Below are 12,175 nucleotides of genomic sequence, written 5' to 3' on the forward strand. Positions count from 1 at the left end.
CCTGCTGGACAGGGATGTGCATGGGGGACGGTCACCACCTGCTGCATCAGAGCTCTGCTGGAGTTTGAGGTCAGAAGTGGCTGGACACTCCAGGCAGCAGCTGAGAGACACAGAAAGGGAGTGAGTGGGCAAGAGCCCCACATGGGAGGAAGGAGGGCGGAAGACAGAGCAGGAGAGTGGGAAGTGGGCGTCGGAAAGGGAGGACACGGGGGTCTCCTCGGAGGCGGGCTCTCGCCCAAGGGAGGAGCGGGGCACTGGCACTGACCATCCCCAGGAAAGGCCACGTGGCTGGGTCCAGGGGGCGGAGGCGGGCTGGGTGCCGTCCCGTCCCCACCTACAGAGGCGCTCACTGGCCGGGATGTTCTGCACCTGCCTGTTGGTCAGGAGCCAGCGGCACAGACGCCAGGTCTGGCACTGGACGTCTCCTGGCCATGTGTCTCTGCCCCTCAAGAGCTCCCCGCTTCCTGCTCGGGGCCCGGACCTGCCATCCACTCCTCGGGCCGTGGGGGCCCTGGTCTGTGGTCCAGGCACAGGTGGGCGGCCAGGTGGGTCCACCTGGGCCCAGCTCTGCAGAGCTCACGCTTTTACATCAGACCCCAGGTCTAGAGGTGGGGAGACCGTAGGAGGCCCCCAACCTGGGTGCCAGCTAGATTCCCCAGTCCCGCTTGACCAAAGCGCCCCGTTCTCTGGGGCTATGAGGCACTCGCCCTGTTCATGGAGCTGATTCTCCAGCCTCCATTGGGTTTTTTCTCGTCTCCACCAATTAGAACACAGGAGGAGGGTGAGCAATCTGTCCCCCCCAACTCCATCCACAGGGGACACTTTCTCCCGCTGAAAGAACCACAGTTTAAAAAATTTTATTGAAGTCTAGTTGATTTACAATGTTGTGTTAATTTCTGCTGTACAGCAAAGTGACTCAGTTACACACACATGCGTATTCTTTTCCATATTCTTTTCCATTATGGTTTATCCCAGGATACTGAATGTAGTTCCCTGTACTCACAGCAGGACCTGTGGTTTATCCATCCTGTACACAATAGTTTGCATCTGCTGACCCCAAACTCCCATTCCATCCCTCCCCAACCCCCTCCCCCTTGGCAACCACAAGTCTGATCTCTGTGTCTGTGAGTCTGTTTTTCTTTTGTAGATGCAGAATTACGATTCTGTTCCCATTTCTATCCCCTCCCCATGTAATCTCATCTTCCTGCCGCAGGGGGCGCAGTGGGCCAGTCCAGCCGGGGGTCTGCAGCCCTGGGGTCTAGGGCTCAGGACCAGAGATGAGCCTCTGGGCACACAGCCGGTACCCCATCTGGTCACAGTTTAGGTCCTGCAGGGAGAACAGTGCGTCAGAGTGCAGAGAAGGGTTCCCAGTCCCACGCTGGGGCAGGGCCCTCTCCCTGGGACTGGCGTGGAAGACGCAGCCCAGCGCCTGCAGCCCTCAGCGTCTGACGACAGGGGAAAACCGGCCTTCGGATGGAGAGCCGCAGATGACCAATGGCCGGGCTGAGCCACTGAGTCACGGCATCCACACCCCACGCCCGCCCAGGGCTTCCCGTTTCCTGACGTGTGAGGTAATACATTTCCTTTCTTCCTTTGAAGCCAGTTTGAGTCAGAGTTTCTGTTTCTTGCAGCTGAAGGACCACCTATTTCCTTTCATGGCTAAAACCCATTTACCCACAGTCCTAGGACCATAAAAGCAAGAGTGCTACAGCCTCATGGGGCTTCAGGGATGAGCTGCCGACGTCCCCAAGCTTCCCGGTGGAGGGAACCCTGCCAACGGGGCTCTTGCTCCAGGCCCTGAGTCCCCCATGGACAGGAAATCGATGGACAGCTGCTTTAGCCCTGGTGTTTTTTGCTTAGAATGTCTTTCTTAAGAACTCTTGGTACATTGAAACGTTATTTTTTAGGCCTATTAAAATATTAAGTGTATGATTTTGCCTCCTTGGATATTGAGTTTAGGAGCTGTAAATAAGGATTTGTGAAGAGCAATACAGTACCTGTTACTTAACATTATAAACATCCCCAAAGTGGGGTAAGGTAATAGTCAAAACACCGTGAGAACCCAGAAGAAGAAAAAAAATCACATGCAAAGAAATACAAATTAAGATTATCTTAGATTTCTACGACGCAGCCCTCTGTGCCAGCGTGGAAGGAAGCCACATATAAAGAGCTGTAAGGAAGAGAGAACGTGACCCTCACACCTCGAAGCCAGTCCAGCTTGGATTCCTGCGTAAAGACAGGCTTGCGTGTTTGAATCATGTTCTTGTGCTCTCATCAAAAAGATTATTTAGTTAAAAACAACAGGAATCATATCAAATCCACAAGAACTTACAAAGAATACACCTTCCTGGAAAAATTTACTTGAAAATATGTTTCAGCCACTGAGATAAGAAGCAAAAATGAGCTCAAGAAAGGGAAAGTCATCCATGGTAACACTGGCCAAGACCACTGAGACCAGTTTAAAAAAAGCAAAACTTCTAAATCTACCAAGTTCCAAAAAAAAAAAAAACCGCAAAATAGAAAATGAACAACAAAACTATCAGGAACAGAAACCCCAGATTAAATGAACAAAAGTCAAGAAGTTGAGGGCAGAGGGGTGTGGGGGCAGGGAGGAGAATAAAGGGTCCTTCACGGCCTCTCTCCTGCACGTACGTACACACATGCAGACGCGTGCACACACAAAACCCACTTTGTACACTGTTTCAAAAGTGTAAATTAAAGAATTACTTTGAAATCTTGAATATACTCACTAGTATAATTTAAAACAGGATATGTGATTTTCCAAACACCAAAAGCATCAATAGCAAAGAAAATACAGTCCATTTACATGGGTTATGTTGACATGACAGGAAAAAGGAATGAAAAACAGAACCATAAAAAAAAAAAGTGCACTGTGAGAAATCAGCTCTTCAGTTAGAGAACATGTTTTGTTCATGCTGTACAGTTCTCCAACTTTTGCATTTTTTCCCATAATTTCAGCCGTATTTTCTTACCACTTGCAGCATCATTGCCTTTTATTTTTCCTTAAATTGATTCACTTTTTAACTTAAAAACATAGTATAGCCTTTTCCTTAAGCAAAAATAACCACCAGGTCATGGGTCTGCAGTATTTTCTTTTCCTAGTACACATTGAAACAAACAACCATTAAGATAAAAGCATTCAGTATAAAGAAGGTGTGGTACATATATACAATGGAATACTACTCAGCCATAAAAAAGAATGAAATCATGCCATTTGCAGCAACATGGATGGACCCAGAGATTATCATACTAAGTGAGGTAAGTCAGACAGAGAAAGACAAATACCGTATGATATCACTTATATGTGGAATCTAAAATACGACACAAATGAACTTATCAACAAAACAGAAACAGGCTCAGAGACATAGAGAACAGACTTGTGGTTGCCTAGGCGGGGGTAAGGGTCAGGAGGAGGGGTGAGGGATGGTTTGGGAGTTTGGGGTCAGCAGATGCAAACTATTATCTATAGGATGGATAAACAACAAGGGCCTACTGTAGAGCACAGGGAACTATATTCAGTATCCTGGGATAAACCATAATGGAAAAGAACATGAAAAAGAATGTATATACGTACGACTGAGTCACTTGCTGCACAGGCAGAAATTAACACAATATTGTAAATCAACTGTACTTTAGTGAAAGAAATTTTAGAAAAAAATAAAAGCATTCATACACGGACTACCTAAAGTTATTTTCTAAATTACCAGTCATATATTCCACACTTGGGAAACACTTATCTTGGAAAATATTAATAAATAATATTTGATAAGTTCAATCCATTTTGTCTTTACTCATTACGAGTACCCAGAAGAACATAGATGGTTTTAGCAGCAGGTGTGGCTTTTGAAATGTGAGGGGTTTTGTTTTGTTTTGGTTTTTTGTTTTGTTTTGTTTTTGCGGTACGCGGGCCTCTCACTGTTGTGGCCTCTCCCGTTGCGGAGCACAGGCTCTGGACGCGCAGGCCCAGCGGCCATGGCTCACGGGCCCAGCCGCTCCGCGGCATGTGGGATCTTCCCGGACCAAGGCACGAACCCGTGTCCCCTGCATCGGCAGGTGGACTCCCAACCACTGCGCCACCAGGGAAGCCCAAAATGTGAGGTTTTAAAAACAGAGCCCACGATGCTCCTTAAGGATACACACTAAAAATCACAAAAAAATCAGGGCACACAAACTCATACTGAAACATAAAGAGCTGGAATCCCACTAAGATTCTTTCTGTTGCTGCTAGAGCCCACGGCGTGTTCGTGGTGTGTCTGTGCTCAGGGGACCCCCCACGTCATGGTGAGGGCCTGAGCCCAGCTGCTGTGAGACCAGGATGGGCCATGCTGGGCTGTGGAGGCTGGCCCTAAGCTCCGGCCCTCACGCTGCCTGGGGTCCCATTGTTGGCACCTTGGAGACAAGAGCCTGTGACCCTGTGAGAACCCACCCCCTGCCAGAAAGAGCTCAGGCTCAGGGGGAAGGAGGGTGTGTGTGTGTGTGTGTAAGTGTGAGGGTGTGCGTGCATGGGCGCGGCAGCGACAGAGCCCAGGGAGGGTGGTGTCACGGACAGGGCAGAGGTGCAGGGCTGGGTGCTGCCCTCTGGCAGGACAGCGGCCTTCTCTCTGCCTCTGACGGGCCAGGCCTCTCTGGCCGCAGCGAGTCTGTGACACGGTTGGTGGCTGCCCATCCCTCCCCGGCCTCCGCCCCGGGTGACTCTTTGGGTTCCTTCCTCCCAGGCGTCCAGGGTGAAGGGAGAGCGTGTGAACGTCCCTCTCAGCCCCTCACCCAGCGGGCAGCTCCCAGGGCACTGGGCTCCTTCGTGCTGTTCTCTGGGTTCTGCGGGGAGGCTCCCCGGGTCTCTGGGAAGCATCTGAAGGTGGCCCACCTCAGTCATCAGGACATGGCCGGGCACCAGGCTGAGGCCTGGAGCTGCCGTGGTCCCCTCCGGCAGCCTGCGCTTGAGGTAACTGGGCGGCCTCCTCTCTGCCCACCTCCCTGGGGGCACAGGACCACTGCCATCAGAACTCCTGGTGTGGCCCTGACAGCTTCAGACACCTCCGAGCTCCTGAGGGTGACCTCAGGAAACTTCCAGAAGCTTCTGGAAGAGCAAGAAAGTTCCTTCTCATAGTTCATCTTGTGGATCAGATGTCACCTCCTCGGACGGGCCTTTTCTCCACCATCACATCTGTCCCCTCCAGGCCTCCTTCCTGATTTCTAGGACAAGCTCCCCCCATCTGGCCGCGTCCCCCGACCCCTCACGCAAAGATGAGCCTACACCTCTTCCGGGGCTCCCATGGCAGCTCCCTCCTCACTGTGTGGACCCAAGTGTCCTGGGTCTGCCATAAATACTCAAGACATGAAGAGAGGAATGGTAAATAGAAATGAATTTCAAGGTGTTAAACAGTCTCGGGGTGGTTTCTTCCCTTCACTTCTCCCTGGTTCACTCGAATTTGTTTGAACAAAACTTTGTTTTATTTTATTGCATGACGTTTACAGAAAATGCACATTATAAGATTAAAGTTAAAACATAAATAAAGAACTCAGAGGGAAGGGAAAGAAAAAAGTAACCCAGTGAAATAAGACCAGGGAGAAGAATAACAAACAAAAGAAATCTAAGTAAGCTTCTTCCCCACTCCTGAAGTTGGGCTGAAAAGTTAATCAAGAGTTTCCTAGTTGCCAAAGCAAAAAGGAACACAAAGTTGGTCAGGAAAATACTGATCAGTGTTAAGATTTTTGCTCAATTTTGCTCTAAATACACTTTTAGAAAACTCTCCAGAGCATGGAGGTGTGGGTCATAGTTTTCTCCACCTGGTGGGCTTTAGGGTGACCTTTTCCACTTTGTACATTTTTACACCTTCTACAATGAATGCTCTACAGCAAGCATGTCTGGGAGGCGCTACTGTTTTCTCATCAGTTATCCGTTGCCATAGCGACAACCACAGAAGAAACCACACGACCTCGGGAACCGTCGGTGCCACGTTCTTTGCTCACCAGTCTGGGCGCCGCCATATGGGCAGTTCTGGGGTGAAGGCTCGGGGACACGCGTGTTTCGGGGTCTGCTGGGTGACCTTGCTGGGCTCTGCTGAGCCCGGCACCGTCTGGAACGAGTGGCCGGCGTGGCTCAGCTCAGCCGGGTTCTCAGATAATCATCTCTGAGGAGGCGGCGCCGACAGCCCGGCGACCACGGGGACCTGGTTCTATTTTAAGGACCGTGAAGCCAGGCTCAGAAGCTGTGGTTGGAGTGTCGCGCTCTGAGAGCCGTGGCATTTTGCTAACTTATCCTGTCAAGGTGCCTGCACGGCGGTGACAAGGAAAACGCTACGGCGCTGGGGGGCTGAGCGGTGATACCGCTGCTGCGCGCTAGGGCGGCGGCTGCGCCAGACGAGGTCAGTGTCACCCCGGCTGTTTGCCTCCGGAAGGAAGGGCTGGGGAGGACTCCCGGGCTGGCCTCTGCCGGAGCAGCCCGTTTTCTCAGACACTGTGGATGGGCGGAGCTGTGTCACTGGCCTCGGGCGGGTGCCAGGGCCACTGGACATCACCCGTGAGCCCCTCAGCAAACCAGCAAGAACACGGCAATCAGAAGGCCCCAATTCAAAACTGGCCGAAAGCTTAAAGCATCTGGACAGTCACTGAGGATGCATGTGTGGCCAGGGATCCCCTGAAAACCTTTCTACACCCCAGAAGATGTCACCTGAGTGGCTGTAGGAATATCCCAGAGGCAACCCAGGCTCCCTAACCCACTGCCCCCCACCCCACCCACCAGGGCCGCCTCCCTCTCCCAGGAGCCCAGCACAGCCAGCTGATGCCCCAAAGCACCAGTATTTTATCCAGGCTGCGCCTTCCCAGGCCGGCACCCTTGGGAGCACGTACTGAACTTCACTTGGATGTTTCTTTCCTTGTGGGATAATCCCGTCTGCACCTTCTCCTGGGCCTGTTTTGTGGCCCAGCTCCAAGAATAGATTATGCCAGAGCATTGGGCACCTGCCCCGTGGCCTGGGAAGAGCCCCACTTTTCCTACTATCCCATGGGGACAGAGAGAGCAGGGGTGCAGGCATGGGTAGGCTGTTTATCCGACATGTTTAGGGAGCTCTTCCAAACCGTCCTGGGTCAGTCTTGACTTTGGTGCTAAAACTCGGGAAGGGAGAGAGACAGAAGGAGGAAGCGGGGTGGGAGGAAAGCAGGTTTCAGAGCGGTCAAGTAATTGACCTGATGCCACAGCTCACAAGTCTCAGAGCTGGGATTTAGACCCAGGCCGGCCTGACCCTAAAGCCAGTGTTCTCCACACTAGTGAAAGAAAAATAAGTGAGAGAAGGGAGCCATTAGCATCAATAACTCTGGTTTCCTAAACTCTGATCCAGAGAAAATTGTGCAGGTACCCTGGGGTCTAGGAATTCCCTCGCAAGCCCATTCATTCGTTCCTTCATGATCAGCGCGGGAGGGATAAAATGAGGAGTGTGACATCGTGCAGTCCCAGTTTTAAAAGCTTAGAGCTAATTGAGAACATAAGACGCACGTCTATAAAAGTCCAGCAACTTAAATGGGAAGCAGGACAGCAAGTCCCAACCACGTGCAGCAGATGTGGTGACAATATTGGCTCATTAAAAAGCTGGGACCTGGGGCCACCCCAAGAACTTTATTTTCCTGATGTGAGAGTTTATTAACAGGAAAAGTCTTTCAAAGATACACAAACAGCGCATCTGCTTTATGCCCTTGAGGACTTGCCCTCATGGACAGCAGTGAGGTGTAGGGCTGACCGCTCTGGTGGGGCGGGGGCTGGGGAGGGTACAGGAACTCGAGGAGCAGAGCTGAGAGTCCCGGGGACTGGGGGCGGGTCTGATGGGGTTTGGGAGGGAGGGGCCCTGAAGACAGGACCACATCCCATTCTTCATCATATTCCGAGTGCCAGGGAGGCTTTGGGCACCTGGAAACTGCCTGATTGTCTTTTAGACAAATGCATTACATGTGCACGGGTTGGAATTCACCTGGCACGTTCCTGCAAGAATGAAACTCAATCACATCCACGGTACATCGGGTGTGAACATCAGAACCAACCTTCCCTTGATATGTTTGTTCCAAATAAGGCATTCTCTCCCAACAAGTCCTTGAAGTCTCCTAACAGGTTAGCTTAGGACTAGTTAATGACTACTTTTTTATGCAAAAGGAGCTTTGTTTTCTAAAAGAGTGTGTCCTTAGGATTAAAGGGGAAAGAAACTCTGGACCACCCCTAGGTTACCCAACAACGTGGCTAGGAGGCCATCGACTCAGGAACTGGACAGCTAGCATTTCCCAGAGTTTCTGGAAGGCTCTCCTGAGGGAATAGGTGAGGTGGTGCCCATGAGGGCTTGTCCGGTGCCACCATGTGCCAGACACGGGGCCGAGTCAGTGCTCTCTGTCTGCATTCCGATTCAGCTCACTCCACCTCCCACAACCTCTCTGTGCAGGCCTGGCCAAAGGAGGAGGAATTCTTGTTAAAAAGACAAGGAAGGCATCAGTGGTCCCTGGGGTCTCCAGGACCAGCCCTCCACTGGGCCACTGGGCCCAGGAAGCCCCTTCCTCGGGCCTCAAAGTGGTTTCGCTGCATCCAGGGAGCCCAGCCCATCCTTTGAGGGACAGTGTGGCCCCCACAGCCCAGGGACTGGTCCAGTGCAGCCAGCCTGGCCCAAGGTCGGCCCAGTCAGCCCAGGTCAGCACCCAGCTCCTCCCGTGTTGTGGGCCCCTGACCACCTCCAGAGGAGGACCGACCACGGGGACATGTCCGCGGAGTCAGCCTGGCTCTCCAGCCTCCACCTGGGTGATGGATGCCTGGTCTGAGAGAACTGGGAAAAAAAGAGGGAAAGAGAGAGAAGAGAAGGGAAGGGAAGGGAAGATAAGAGAAGGAAAAAAGAAGACATTATCATGACAATGAAAACACAACGACCCAAAACCTATGGGATGCAGCAAAAGCAGTTCTAAGAGGGAAGTTTATAGCAATACAATCCTACCTCAAGAAAAAACAAACATCTCAAATAAACAACCCAACCTTACACCTAAAGCAATTAGAGGAAGAAGAACAAAAAAACCCTAAAGTTAGCAGAAGGAAATAAATCATAAAGATCGGATCGGAAATAAGTGAAAAAGAAATGAACAAAATGATAGCAAAGAGCAATAAAACTAAAAGCTGGTTCTTTGAGAAGATAAACAAAATTGATAAAGCATTAGCCAGGCTCATCAAGAAAAAAAGGGAGAAGACTCAAATCAATAGAATTGGAAATGAAAAAGGAGGAGTAACAACTGACACTGCAGAAATACAAAGGATCATAAGAGATTACTACAAGCAACTATATGCCAACAAAATGGACAACCTGGAAGAAATGGGCAAATTCTTAGAGAAGCACAACCTTCTGAGACTGAACCAGGAAGAAATAGAAAATATAAACAGACCAATCACAAGCACTGAAATTGAAACTGTGATTAAAAATCTTCCAACAAAAAAAAGCCCAGGACCAGATGGCTTCACAGGAAAATTCTATCAAACATTTAGAGAAGAGCTAGTACCTATCCTTCTCAAACTCTTCCAGAATATAGCAGAGGGAGGAACACTCCCAAACTCATTCTACAAGACCACCATCACCCTGATACCTAAACCAGAGAAATATGCCACAAAAAGAGAAAACTACAGGCCAATACCACTGATGAACATAGATGCAAAAATCCTCAACAAAATACTAGCAAACAAAAACCAACAGCATATTAAAAGGATTATACACCATGATCAAGTGGGGTTTATCCCAGGAGTGCAAGGATTCTTCAATATATGCAAATCAATGTGATAGACCATATTAACAAACTGAAGAATAAAAACCATATGATCATCTCAATAGATGCAGAGAAAGCTTTCAACAAAATTCAACACCCGTTTATGATAAAAAAAAAAAAAAACCTCCAGAAAGTAGGCATAGAGGGAACCTACCTCAACATAATAAAGGCCATATATGACAAACCCACAGCAACATCATTCTCAATGATGAAACACTGAAACCATTTCTGCTAAGATCAGGAACAAGACAAGGTTGCCCACTCTCACCACTATTATTCAACATAGTTTTGGAAGTTTTAGCCACAGCAATCAGAGAAGAAAAAGAAATAAAAGTAATACAAATCAGAAAGGAAGAAGTAAAACTGTCACTGTTTGCAGATGACATGATACTATACATAGAGAATCCTAAAGATGCTACCAGAAAACTACTAGAGCTAATCAATGAATTTGGTAAAGCAGCAGGATACAAAATTAATGCACAGAAATCTCTTGCATTCCTATACACTAATGATGAAAAATCTGAAAGAGAAATTAGGGAAGCACTCCTATTTACCATTGCAAAAAAAAGAGCAAAATACCTAGGAATAAACCTATCTAAGGAGACAAAAGATCTATATGCAGAAAACTATAAGACACTGATAAAAGAAATTAAAGATGATATAAACAGATGGAGACATATACCATATTCTTGGATGGGAAGAATCAACACTATGAAAATGACTATACTACCCAAAGCAATCTACAGATTCAGTGCAACCCCTATCAAACTACCAATGGCATCTTTCACAGAACAAAAAATTTCTCAATTTGTATGGAAACACAAAAGACCCTGAATAGCCAAAACAATCTTGAGAAAGAAAAATGGAACTGGAGGAATCAGGCTCCAGGAATTCAGACTATACTCCAAAGCTACAGTAATCAAGAAAGTATGGTACTGGCACAAAAACAGAAATATAGATCAATAGAACAGGATAGAAAGCCCAGTGATAAACTCACGCCCATATGGTCACTTTATTTTTGATAAAGGAGGCAAGAATATACAATGGAGAAAAGACAGCCTCTTTAATAAGTGGTGCGGGGAAAACTGGACAGCTACATGTAAAAGAATTAAATTAGAACACTCTCTAACACCATACACAAAAAAACTCAAAATGAATTAAAGACCTAAATGTAAGGCCAGACACTATCAAACTCTTAGAGGAAAACATAGGTAGAACACCCCATGACATAAATCACAGCAAGATCCTTTCTGACCCACCTCCTAGCGAAATGGAAATAAAAACAAAAATAAACAAATGGGACCTAATGAAACTTCAAAGCTTTTGCACAGCAAAGGAAACCATAAACAAGATGAAAAGACAACCCTCAGAATGGGAGAAAATATTTGCAAATGAAACAACTGACAAAGGATTAATCTCCAAAACATACAATCAACTCATGCAGCTCAATATCAAAAAGCAAACAACCCAATCCAAAAATGGGCAGAAGACCTAAATAGACATTTCTCCAAAGAAGATATACAGATGCCAACAAACACATGAAAAGATGCTCAACATCACCAATCATTAGAGAAATGCAAATCAAAACTACAATGAGGTATCACCTTACACCGGTCAGAATGGGCATCATCAAAAAGTCTACAAACAGTAAATGCTGGAGAGGGTGTGGAGAAAAGGGAGCCCTCTCGCACTGTTGGTGGGAATGTAAACTGATACAGCCACTGTGGAGAACAGTATGGAGGTTCCTTAAAAAACTACAAATAGAACTACCACATGACCCAGCAATTCCACTACTGGGCATATACCCTGAGAAAACCATAATTCAAAAAGAGTCATGTACCACAATGTTCATTGCAGCTCTATTTACAATAGCCAGGACACAGAAGCAACCTAAGTGTCCATCATCGGATGAATGGATAAAGAAGATGTGGCACATATATACAATGGAATATTGCTCAGCCATAAAAAGAAACGAAATTGAGTTATTTGTAGTGAGGTGGATGGACCTAGAGACTGTCATACAGAGTGAAGTAGGTCAGAAAGAGAAAAACAAATACCGTATGCTAACACATATATATGGAATCTAAAAAAAAAAAAAAAAGTGGTTCTGAAGAACCTAGGGGCAGGACAGGAATAAAGATGCAGACGTAGAGAATGGACTTGAGGACACGGGGAGGGGGAAGGGTAGGCTGGAACGAAGTGAGAGCGTGGCATGGACATATATACACTACCAAACGTAAAATAGCTAGCTAGTGGGAAGCAGCCGCATAGCACAGGGAGATCAGCTCAGTGCTTTGTGACCATCTAGAGGGGTGGGATAGGGAGGGTGGGAGGGAGATGCAAGAGGGAGGAGTTATGGGGATATATGTATATGTGTAGC

General features: G+C 47.8%; 1 long non-coding RNA gene across 1 annotated transcript in view; it reads right to left on the minus strand.

The window, feature by feature from the left end:
* Positions 1-841: 841 nt before the first annotated feature.
* Positions 842-12,175, minus strand: part of LOC117307530 (uncharacterized) — a 20,237-nt gene continuing 8,903 nt past the window's right edge. The window contains exon 5 of the long non-coding RNA XR_012324988.1: positions 842-1,327. This is a non-coding gene — a long non-coding RNA (uncharacterized lncRNA). The remainder of the gene's footprint in view (positions 1,328-12,175) is intronic.

This window comes from Tursiops truncatus, chromosome 12 (assembly GCF_011762595.2).
Source record: "Tursiops truncatus isolate mTurTru1 chromosome 12, mTurTru1.mat.Y, whole genome shotgun sequence".
NCBI lineage: Eukaryota > Metazoa > Chordata > Mammalia > Artiodactyla > Delphinidae > Tursiops > Tursiops truncatus.